The 12,673-nt window shown below is 36.5% G+C and overlaps 1 protein-coding gene across 5 annotated transcripts in view; it reads left to right on the top strand.

Annotated features, from left to right (window-relative positions):
* ITP (ion transport peptide) overlaps window positions 1–12,673 on the top strand; it is a 101,856-nt gene that overhangs the window by 44,501 nt on the left and 44,682 nt on the right. Inside the window, exon 1 of one of the 5 annotated variants that reach the window (XM_065219514.1) lies at window positions 12,023–12,156. The exons of the other annotated variants lie outside the window; for them this stretch is intronic. The gene's annotated coding sequence lies outside the window, so the exon portion shown is untranslated. Of the gene's footprint in view, window positions 1–12,022; window positions 12,157–12,673 lie in introns of those variants that run through there. 5 annotated transcript variants of the gene reach the window in all.

The raw sequence follows: 12,673 nt of genomic DNA, 5'->3' as shown, positions 1-12,673 counted from the left end.
CTTCGGTTAAAGGACGCGCGATTTTTGTGTTTTTCATTTGGGCGCAGACTATGGGAAAACATGTTATTTTCGCGAGTTATTTCACTTTCTCGCATACTGACAGGGTGCGTGCCGGTATAGTGGACCGTTATTATTTCATATAGGAATTTTTCATTAGATTTTATTGAATTGGATGAGAATCGAGTGGGTGTCTTATCCCAGCTTCTGTTTTCATCCGTACTGTTCTTTAGCCATCAGAATGTAGACACAGTGAAATTAAAGAAAATATTCTTCATATTCACCACTGCCACTGCGTGTCAATATATTTATTTTAAAGAATGACCGAAGCTTAATGCATTCAGGACAGGCGGCAGGCATAACGAAAACTGTCTGGCGATGAACTTGCTAACCTTATTGTGTTTGAGTCTAAATGTTTACACGATATTGCTACAGTTGTCAGCCACAGTCGGACCGTCGTCTATGTGTAGTATGTGACAGTGATTTGCGTAACACAGGAAATGGATGATAAGATTATCTGCTGCTCTGTGGTGTCACAAAATGACTAATTGTGACCGGAAGTAGTAGTGAAACATGGAATACGGTTTGTTGTTTTGAGTGACTTTCAAAGGTGAGGATAATATTTCCGATATGAATGAACTGGATTATTAGATTCCATATGAGTTTTTATAAGTATGAGAATATTTTCTTTCTTCTTATTTGGCGTTCCTACTAGATCTCTGCGTTCTTTGAGTATTTCTTCTTCTTCACGTCGACTCTTGACACCGTGTTCTTTGAGCACTTCCACAGTTGTTAATTGAGAGATTTCTAAGCCTATACCATTTTTGCTTTTGTAGGTATTGTGTGGAAAGTACAATCATACTCTATGCCAAGGGAAGTCGATAAATTTCCCATCCCGTAAATTCCTCGACCGGATCGGTATTATCTTACTTTATAAATCCACTGCGACCAGTTATTTGATCTATTGTGGTATACCCAGCATCCTTAGCTTAGTGCATGTCGTATTACTCCATCACTATTGAAAAATGGTTAAATATTCGGTGTTCGGTTGTCATTCTTGCCTTTATCGCAAGATACCGATTCTAATAGTAAGGTCCCGTTATTTATTCCCTTCGAAGGGTGCTCTCGCCCTCAAAAGGTGCTTGGCAATCAATTGGCAACACAATTAAGCAATTACACCGATATTAACCATGCATCAGAACCTTAGTCTCAACCACTTCAAACTGGAGAACAACGAATTGAAGATTAAAAGTCATACGACCCAAGTCTTGTCACTTTAAACAAGGTGCAAAACGTAAAAAGGCAACTAGCTTGTTGCTTTGATTACTGAAAAATCCAATTACCCTAGTTTGAAGTAGTCATTAAATATAATAACACAGCACAAAATGGTGTTTTTCCTGCGTTACGTGGAACAAGAAGCCCCATTCAATTGTGATGTTCCGTACCATTCTAAGAGTTCTGCGACCGCTCCAGAGGCACGCTCTCTCATCAGAATGAACTTCCTTCACCCATACCGGCTGGACAGTTTAATGAGACTTCAATAGAATAAAGCTTTCTCATCTTAACAAAAACAAGAAATTATACTAATATTGTATAAGACAGTGTGGGGGTTATTCCGAAAGTCGAAATTACTTTTTTCACTAGTGAAATGAGAAAAGTCACCTCGTGGTGAAGTTACTATCTGCGCAAATCAAATGGATAGTCACATCACCACGACATAACTTTTCTCACTTCACTAGTGAAAAAATAACTTCGGCTCTCGGAATAACCCCCTGTGTCTACAACCTGGAAAACATGTAAATTCCTGGAATCTTCAGAGGATTTTATTTTACCTGGAAAAGCCTGGAATTCTCAGGGAATTTTCAAATACCTAAGCAAATTTTTAATAATATAATTTATTGAAGTATACCAAAGAACCTTCGTAGAAATGTTAAAATATTTCATAATAGTATCAACATTATCTTCCTCTTACTCTTTTAATGAAATAATTCTAGAATAGATGTGCCTTCAGTAACAACATAAATTATTGAGCTTGAATTTTTAAAGATCTTAAACTTGATCTTTAAAAATGTTAAACTTGAACAAGTTTTTGAAATCTTGGAATCAAAGATATTTTCAAGAATCTGGAACTTAAATAAATATCCAAAACTACAGACATAGAATAAATTTGAAGAACTCAAAATTCAAATAAATTTAGGGTCTTGCCAAATTTTCAGAGCTTATGAACTGAATGAAAAATGAATGAATTTGATAGGAATTTCCAATGCTCTTTAGGAATAATTTCACGGGAATTCAGAGGCAAATATCAGAGGATGAATCTCAGGAAAGTGAAATCTGAGGATTCCATTCAAATGACTTCTGAGGAACTTCAGACTCCAGGTAAAACTTAAGAAGAATTAAGGTAGTTCTGAGTAGAATGCCAAGGGAATCTTGAGTAGGATTGAAAGTAAATTTACAAGAAAATTTAGTGGAGCATTCCAATGCATTTCCAAAGATAATTCAAAGAGAGTTCTGACTAAAACTGCAAAATAATTGTAAATAATTGTGAGGTGACTTTTGTAAGAGATTCCTAAGGAGAAATGAAAAATAATCATTTGAAGAAAAAAAAAATGTATCTTCAAAAACCTGGAAATTTGCCGTTGAAGTCCTAGAATAGCCTGGAAAATTCAAGTAATTTTAATTAACAAAATATTCAATAAACCTCAGTTTACGGTTACTTAAATTATGTTGTTTATGAATTTACACGCTTATGCTGACTGATGATATGTATTCTTTGCCCCGAATTATTATAAAATTTGTGAAAAACAGATATCTGAAATTGCCATGATCTCTTAGCCTAGCCGATTTAATCTTTATCAACCTATGCGTTACCTTTCCAAATGGATTTATATTAATCTATTTGAAATCAACAATTCATTTATGTTCATACTAACCTAGGAATCATGGAATTCTCTCTTTCAATTCTTTTGAAAATATTATAAAAATCTTAATCAAGATTCTCCTCGGGAATCCTAGTATTCGTAGACTAGACTAGAATAGACTAGAAAACTATCCTTATCACCGTTTCCGATTTCTACAATAGCTTTGGATGTCTTATTTAAAGTTTCTGAAAACTTCGTTCCTATTAAAAGATATACATATTTTACCTGAGTCTGAATGCCTTTTGCAATTATTTTCGAGTCAAATTGGTGCTAAAATGAGTGTGCAAATAATGTCAAACATAATAAGCATATTTTTAACAAACCACAAATCGAAAACCAAACGTTTCATCATTGAAAATAAATACTAATCAATATTTTCAAATCTTTCTTTCCAGGTGAGTGCTTCAACGATAGCGTATGAGTTGAGTGAGTAAACAAAGAATGTGTTTTTTTATGTTTTGCCTTAACAGGCGAACCATGGGTTTTTGGGTAATCCATAGTAAATTTGGAATCTCCAGAGTACTTGAGATCTCTAGAATATAAATGTTGTAGCCTGTCATTGTACATCGTATGTACAATTCTCAGCAATGACAATTAAGTGTGTAGACTGAGATTACCTACCGTAACCCAATGAAGTTAAATGAACATGAAAATGGGTTTTGAATATTTCAAATGCTTGAAACTTCGTGATTTCATGGATTCTAAACGTCATGAGTTATTGTAATTGTGGTACTATAGTGAATAGTTCTTGCACGTAATCTTAATTTCATTAACAAACATGAGTACACGCTCATCACTCTATGAACCCTAGACTTATGCAAAATTGGAAATTTTCTCTCCACACCGCTTAAACGGTTTCAAATTGGATCCTGATTAGCCCCCCCCCCCCAACCTTTTAAAGTTTGCATAGGAATTACTTTGGAAAATACAAATTTCGGTTTTTAACTAAATTAGTTGAAATTGTGCGAAGATGATCGAAACCCGATTGGAAAACGTTTGAGCACTGTGGAGCAAAAATTTAAACTTTTGCATCACTCTAATGAACACGCATATGTATGTATTCATTATCCAAAGTAATGTGCCAAGTCATAAAAGTTGTAATTCAATTTTATAATCCTTCAATTTGTTATGTTTGGAATTAATTAGCCAAAATCCCTTAATGTTCAGAGTTGGTTGGAAATGCTAAATGTGATAATTTATTAGCTAGAGAATGATCTTTAGAAGAAAGTAGGTGGATACTTCCGTTAGAGTACGGCAGTATGAAAATTGAATAGAAGTTGAAAATGAGCGAAATGCCATTAATGCGACAGTTTTTAAAGTCAGACGCACATCTTTTGCCTAACCCGTACGATGTACGTGGAGACTTGAAGTATGTCTTCAAGTCTACAGGCATACTTCAAGTCTCCACGTACATCGTACGGGTTAGGCAAAAGATGTGCGACTGACTTTAAAAACTGTCGCATTAATGGCCCTTTGCCTCATTTTCAACTTCTATTCAATTTTCATACTGCCGTACTCTAACGGAACTATCCACCTTCTTTCTTCTAAAGATCATTCTCTAGCTAATAAATTATCACACTAAAGCTTCATGTTAGCATTTCTAACCAACTCTGAAAATCGCTAACTTAGCGTATGAAGTAACATAAAAACATTTTGAATGCCCTTAATGTTGATTATTTTTAAAAAGCCATTTGTTCTAAATGGTTTCAACTATAACGTAATGTTAAGTGTAATCACTCTTCTGTGAATCATAATGGATCGAAAATTGCTCCCAAGTATAGCCATTATCAGTAATCAATTATAAGCATGTGTCTTTGTATACACACGTTTTCAATTCCATTTCCAATTCGTTCCATTCCATCATTGATTTCATGAGCTGACAAGTGTGGCACGTGACACCCGGTGCTTTCAGAAGTGTTTCTTTTTTATGAGTTTAAAACGGGGATTTGTATTTGTCTGGAGCCCGAAATAGCAAACATTTAGTCAAACATCCAAAAATTGACCATCAAAATAAAGTGATTTCACTGTTCAAATATAAATAAATACGATGCCAAGCCTCATCCTGTTTTTTCCGAGCAAACCACAGTCAATTTCATTTCCGAAAATATCTTAAAATTAGCACTTACGTGCTATTTAGTCATTGCACGAAAATCAAATGAAATAATTACTCCCATGGAGAAAGAAACTTTGAAGAAAAATAGCAATCATCCCATCCCAATATTTACCATTGTGTTTGGATTCCGAAATGAACGATAATTGACAGCGATTAAACAGCCCCCCTCCCCCCCCTCACCATGCAGGCGGATCACATGGTTGGCGCCTCCGCGTGGTCATTCTTTTTTCTGCTGTGGCGTCGGTTATAGTGGTTTCGCCAACACGTCAAGATTTCAAATATTTGCTTGCCACTCTTCTGCTCATCAGGATGTTTGCGCTTGACGCTTTCTAGCATCTGATGCTTGAGCTCGAGCGTGCCACCGTCTATTATTGCTTGCGGGTAATGATGATAAAGTTTTTTTTTTTGATAAACAATCCACCGCCCGGGACTGATGCAATCGTAATTTTGAAGACGATTAATGTGCGCTACAAACAAAAGAGTGTGTATGAGAGATAGAGAGATAGAGAGAGAGAGAGTGTAAAAAATATGAATGCGCTCAATTGTGGTTTGTGGGGGCTCGGTTCTGGAATGCCAACCCGATGAGAGAATGAATGGAGGAGTATTTTTATCAATGGGTGAAATGTAAAATTAGAATGCATGCTGTTAGGATCGTGGAATTTCGATGTTTACCCACGTGATTCGTCATGCGGTGAACCAGCTTGGGGAAGGGTAACTGAGCTGCGGTGATTGAGTTGTTGTACTAACAATATGTCGAAGGCCCGATGAGCTACTTCTATATGTAGCTACCTTCTGTTTGTTGTCGTTGTTGTTGGTACTCAGTCTGGAATGCAGTTAGGTTGGTTGCCTTCACGGTGAATTGGTTCATTGATCGGTCATTGACGGCGTAACTGTGGAACATGGGGTGAGTTACCTTTTTAATCAGTATGGAGTCCAGATTCCTCCGGAAAATTATCTGAAAATCTAACCAAACGGTGCTGATATGATGCACATTTTCAGAAAAGTAGCATTAAAGCGTTATTGTTTATCCTCTGTTTGAAATAAGGTCTCTCTACTGATGAGGACGTAATTTATGCTATCGATTAAAATTTGCGTTAATTTTATACTGTTATGCAGTTCTATCCTTATGGGTCTTTTCTCTTCATATACATTTCGACGTACATAACACCTAATTGGAGCATAATATTTAACAAACTTTTAACATAAAGTTCTATTGGACGGAGGTAAAATAGCAAAGCAATGCAGAAGTAATCACAAGCAGTGCTGAGATTTGTCATTGTCATTGACAGACTTTTGCGCGATATTGACAAAATTGTTTTTCACATAGTCAATGATAGACTTGATCCTCAAAAAAATCTTTGTCAAAATCTCATTCATTTTTTCGTCAATGACAAAGATTCACCTGGTAACAGAAAATGTAATTTCTTGCATTCTTAGACACATTATTGTTATCCAAGCGGTTCAGGACGTAGATGCTTATTCACTTTAATGGCTCCATGTAATTGTTTTGCTCAAGCCATTTAATTTCATTTCAAATTTAGCTAATAAACAATGGTTTGCCTTGACGATGACTGTTAGTTCAAACGAGTGACCAAAGCAGAATTTTGAGTATCACCGTGTATTGTCGAAATTTTGCAGCACTGATCACAAGTACTTCATTTCGCATGAACAGCGCCGTACTCAGTGGGTGGCGATGGTGGAAATACTGTGAGGGTATATTTTTACTTAACAGGTTGCATGCATCAGTAAGATAAAATATATATTCTGACAACCATGGCCCACTTCAGTTCGAGAACCGTTTGCTCGATAATACTTACTGAATTGAATATTGATGAAATGCCATCTACTCCAACATCAAAACAACCTCTGCAATCTAAAATTGTTTAAAATTACCTGAGTCAATGAGCCAGCAAAGATTGATAAATCTTTTGTAACATTTTAAATATACCAATCTTCATTGATCGATTCTCTTAATCGACTTTTCCTTTTGTAGCTCGACTACAAAAACGTTCCCTGACGTATTTTAATAATTAGAATTATAGCTAGCAATTTCATTAACTTGATGTTTGAAGCCATTATTTACCAAAGCTCAAACGACCGTTTTGAAAAAAAAACAAAGTTTCTTATCAAGGTAAATGACGAGTTTAACCATACCCTTTCTTATTATCGTCACTATTATCCCCCTTAAATGAAAGCTCAAGGACTAATTTTTAGCATGAGTGTAGTGTATCATGCCCTTAAGAACTTTGTTTACCCCCTGACGGTAATAGGTAAAGGTTTTACCGATGCCATCAATTGCCCTATTTAAGAAATTTGTTTATCAAATGCGTAAATATTTTATTCATCAACATTTACGCTTGGGGGGCGCATAATTGATAGTTAGTCACCATACGCAAAATCCTGAGTACAACTCTGCCTATGTATAATTGCTACATCCAACAAAGAAACGCTACATTCTTTTTCTGATGTGTTTCACAATCTTCCGTTGAGTGAGACTTACATTGAGTTGAGGAATTACATAAACTCGAGATCCACAAATATTGAAGATAGATATGGTAAGGCCAAAAAATTCCTTTAAGAGAAAAAAAAACTAAATACCGCCATACTGCCCATAATCCCACTCATCAGTCAGTCCCATCTGTAAAAAACTGGAAATAAGAAAACGGCGTTCAAAGATTTTACAAGTTTTCTGATTTGGCTCTTATTTTGGAGGAATAAATTTAAAAATAAACGTACAATGTGATAGAATGCATCTATGTTTACCAAACAATATTTGAAAAATATGGTGAAATTTTTATTTTATCGCCAAAATCTGAGTGGGACTGACAAGCGATTACACTTTACGTCAATGAGAAAAATAACCACAAGTCAGTCACAATTCCATGACGATGCTGCAGTATTGAACAGTAGAAAGATACCATGGTCCCATAGCACGTTATTGAATGATTCTGGATTTGTTCCGCTGTTTCCAGAGCAATGGCCGGAACATATTACGGTGAGTATGGGTCTTTATCAGACCAGAGCTTTCATAGACGTGCCCACCATGCGATAAATCAATTCACTTGAGAATTCAAAAATAAGATCAATAAGAGTCATGCTGAGTAACCAGAACCATGTTGGCCACACCCGGATATATTCCGGGTGTCTCCGGGGAAGTGATAAATCCTTTTTAAATCAAAATCCATCAAGCGATACATAAAATCACATGAGAATTCAAAGCCATATCCATTGCCGGTCAAACTGAGTATCATAAAAACTATATTGGCCACATCCGGGCATGTTCCAGATACCCTGTGGATAAATCTGTCTTGAGACAAATCTCATGATGCGATGAGTTGTTTAACATTTCTAACATATTTTTTTTCTAATGGGACTTGCGGTTACTTTTTGCTGTGGGACAATTTGACTTGGTATTGTTTTTCATTTTTCTTGAACAAACTACCTTTTTTCAATAGCACATCTCACAAAACATAGAAAGATAAACTGAATAATGATGCTAACTCAAAATTGATAAAAATCCAGATGGGACTGACTTACGATTACCGGAAGCATAGTAGTATTACTACGACCAAATGACGCTTAAACACCAAATTTGGCCAATTGAATAATATCATGAAATGCGGAAATGTAGTCCAAATATTAAAAAAAAAAAAAAACAAAGCCATTAAAACACCACATAAGATGAAATAGCACTAACCCCTAAATAAGCTCAAAAAGGCAAAAAAAACATTTCTTCTTCTACCTTCTTTATTGTAGAGAAATGGATAAAATCATCGACATCTTTTAATAATCTGAACCATCTATTAACGCCGAAATGGCCTTCATGCCAAAACAGCTTAAAAAAAAAATGCGAAAACAGCCTTTTAGATGTCAAAAGTGGTATCAAACCACCAAAGTAAAAATGATTTTAAAAAAGGCCAAAACAGCCGAGCACCTCCCAAAATGATCGTCAAATCGTTGAAAGATCTCTACAAACGGCCTATGCAATCTAAAAAGGTCTAGCAAAAATGCCTTGCAATACGCCAATGTGGCCTTAAAATCAGCATCTGAAACGACTTTTTTAAACAGGGATTTTTTAATAGGGCAAAATATGCCGAAGGGTCTCAGAATTTTATGAAATTATGCCCATGGTTGTATTAACAAAATAAAAATATAAACAAAATCGAGGTGGTCAATTTTTCCGGCAACTTTTAGTTGAAGTTTTCGGTTGATTTTTTTTAAATTCCTTATCTTTCACTGGTGTCTTATACCGTTTTTTTAAAGATATGACCGGATACATAAAACATTGCTCGAAATGTTTTTATTTTACTTGTCGGTTTTGCGAGTTTCACCATTCGGATTTTTTAAAAGACCAATTTTTTCTTATCGGAAACTGATGAATGTAGTAAACTAACCCGAAATTTATACATCTTCAAGTGTCGAGTGAGTTATCAAACGAAAAGCAATGCAGCAAAGAATGATATCTCCAACCTATTCTCACGACACAAGTCGACCATTCACCCACATTAGGTTTGCAGGAACAACGAAATATACTGGAACACCACGCAACCATAACTTCATTTTCAGATTGGCTTTCTCGGCCGATAGTCAAATCCTGTCGACATCGTTTGGAAGCTCGACGAAGGAGAGGATACCATTCGCAGACCCCGAAATTCCTTAAGTGTTGCAGCCAGTTCTTCGGTACAAACAGTGTAAATATTTTCATTATAACAGCTTTTCTTCATTCAAATTGTTTTCAATAATCAAACGTTATGATTACCTCGGTTTTATCAAATAAGGTAAATATTTACACCGGTTGCAAGAAAACAAAATTTAATGCTACCATTTCACCTCAAGTGCGTAGGTTGCTTCGATACTGACTGATGATAACGGCACAAAAACTTTTGTAAACAAAAGTTGTAATGCCCTTTACAAGCTAATCGAAGTACGCCCACGCAAACCAATACAATTTTCGGAGAGGCGAAAATTTCTCTTACCCGATGATGTTGGGGCCTTACAACTTTGTTTACAAAAGCTTTTGTGCTGTTATCAAATGTTACGCCTGAAGTTAAATGTTAAATCAATTCTAAATTCTGAAACAGTAGCACAAATCCAGGTGCAACGTACAGGATAGCGGAGAAAAATGCAGTATCCATCAAATTTCAATCTGAAACAAGTATGCATTATACCACTGATGCATGACCCCCCGCAATGAGTTTTACATTATGCTAATGGAAAGGTAGTTGAGGTACGATTGTCGCTTGCGGGGGGCGTTCAATATATAACGTTCAATACGCGCGAGTGTACGATCTTCCACCAGAGATACCAGATGGTGATCTAACGTTGGTGCGGAATAAATACGGGAAAGTGAAGCGTATCATCCGGGAGAAATTCCCTCCAGAGCTGGGTCTCAACACATACACACTTAGAAATTATTACCGACTTCGGTAATGCTTTACTGAGCTTTCAACAGCTGAATGTTCGGTAAAACTTTGACCCTCATTTCAAAGGCTATTTCACAAAATTTTAATTTGAAAATTATGTCAGCCTTGTTAAAATAATCGAGTCTTGTCATTGTGGTGAAGTTTACCATGTTTTGAAACTTTAAAACTTATCAATTAAAATGCCTGATTTTAAACCGAACAGTTCAGCGGTTGAAAGTTCGGTAGAAAATACCTAAGTCGGTAATCGTTTCTAAGTGTGTATACTTCACATTTGTTAATATATTTAAACATAGAACAGCGACAAACCATACTGTTTGGTGACCCAAAACCTTTGATCGATGACTTGAATGGCAATTTTGTTGATTTAAAGCATATTCTTAAATTTTTAACCAAATTTTCACAAACGTATCTCGATGGATACAGAATAATGGTTCTACATCCACATTCATTTAAAAATTTGGCGGACCCAATTCTGAGAAAATCAGTCATGAATATTCAATGTGAATTTTGGAAAATGTTGTAACTTTGGGAGAAGTTTTACTATACAACAATGGTAAAATATATTAATCCAGTTACCAAGCACTAAATTTCTGTCAATGCCTTTGAAATAACCTTTAAAGGTCGAAAATCGGTTGTAAAATGGCAAAGGTAAGTGCAAAAAACGTGTTAACTTAGTGTTCTTTCCACCGCATCCGGTTTGGTATTATCATGCCTTACTCGAGTAGGCTATCTTAGACCACGTTGCATTTTCCATAAGAACCAAATTCAGAATAATGATCCTCTTTTTGAAAATCTTTTCTAATGTTCCACGAAACCCATTGTCTTATTGCACCAAACTATACCTTAAACATCCACTTTGAAGATGAATTAAAATGATTCGGAATTACGGTTATGTGAAATTATTGAAGAATAAAACCTAAGTAACCATCAAGCCCACTATTGCAAAAAGTGCAATATAATGCCGATATAAGGCTAATATATAAAAAAAATAAAGCCGTATAGCAGTCTTGTATTGCACAAATTGCCCTTTTAGGGCTATTAACGGGCTTGCTGGTTACTTGGCAAGTCTGATGCGTGAAGGGGCTGACAAAATCGGGTCATTACAGTTCAAGGGATGTAAAACACCCACTCACATGTATTTGCAGTTTGTTTTGCATATAGATGTTGAAAAGCACGGGTAAGATATGAAAATTCACGATGATTTAATAAATTATTCACCGTTATCTTGTGATCCAAAATAACAACGAAACTCTGCTAACGTGAATCATGGGCAGGATTTTCCATACTTAATCGATTGTTTGTTTTAATTTGAGAAACCCGAATGTGAATCAACCGATTTGTTTACGAAGCTGAGACATTCTTCCAGCTCTGGAATGGAATTTCAATCGTCAGCTATTGACGTCACATTCTTGAAGCTTTTCGATATTTAACGTTCCCCGTTTCCAATGAACCGACATGCAACTCAAGCGTCTTGCAGAATCGGTCAATCATACCTACCTACAGAGAGCAGCTTGCATACTGGCTGTTGACCGTTGCTGCCATTCTACGGTGAGCTCTATTCAGTTTCAAACAATCCTTCGAACGAAACGAATCGAATCTCGAATTGTGTACCTATGTACATCTCGGTTAGTAACACGATCCATACGATCAACGACGGCAGTTCTCCCGCGTGTGAAGAAAACAGCCACAAGAGTGAGAAAAAGTAAGTGGACACTGATTCCTTTTAGACAGTGTGACGGCCCTGGCCTAGCCTCACATGGTTATTTGTACGGTGCACCTGTATGTGCTTCATGTCGTACCTGGTGTACTGCGTCGCACCGTCCGTTTGTGCAAAATATCGGTTGCTAATCGACCGATCATCGCAAGAGCTGTGAAGGTGTAATTCCGTATGCGCGGTGCACTGTGTCCGTTTGTGTGCTTCACCTTGCTGGAAACGGTCAACTGTCATTACCTACCAACCTTACTCCGGTAGATTCTCGGTAGATGCAACCTCCTAGAAGCATTAGAGCAAAACCCACCCAAAGATATGCGGCTCAGTGCGTTCAGAAGCGGTGATACCTTCGTGTGGACTTACAGCGATATTTACATATCTGTTTGGGTATATTTATATCGCATAAAATGCGAACAGAAATAAAATGAAGCGCTCTAGCACCTCCTCTACCGGTCCCTTCCACCCAAGAGTCATCGGTCGTCTTTTTCGACAAGGGGCCATAAGAGTG

The sequence above is a fragment of the Ochlerotatus camptorhynchus genome, unplaced genomic scaffold (genome assembly GCF_037179485.1).
Source record: "Ochlerotatus camptorhynchus isolate MF236.1 unplaced genomic scaffold, CSIRO-AGI_Acam_v1.1 ptg000105l, whole genome shotgun sequence".
NCBI lineage: Eukaryota > Metazoa > Arthropoda > Insecta > Diptera > Culicidae > Ochlerotatus > Ochlerotatus camptorhynchus.
This window is presented reverse-complemented; position numbering and strand designations above follow the sequence as displayed.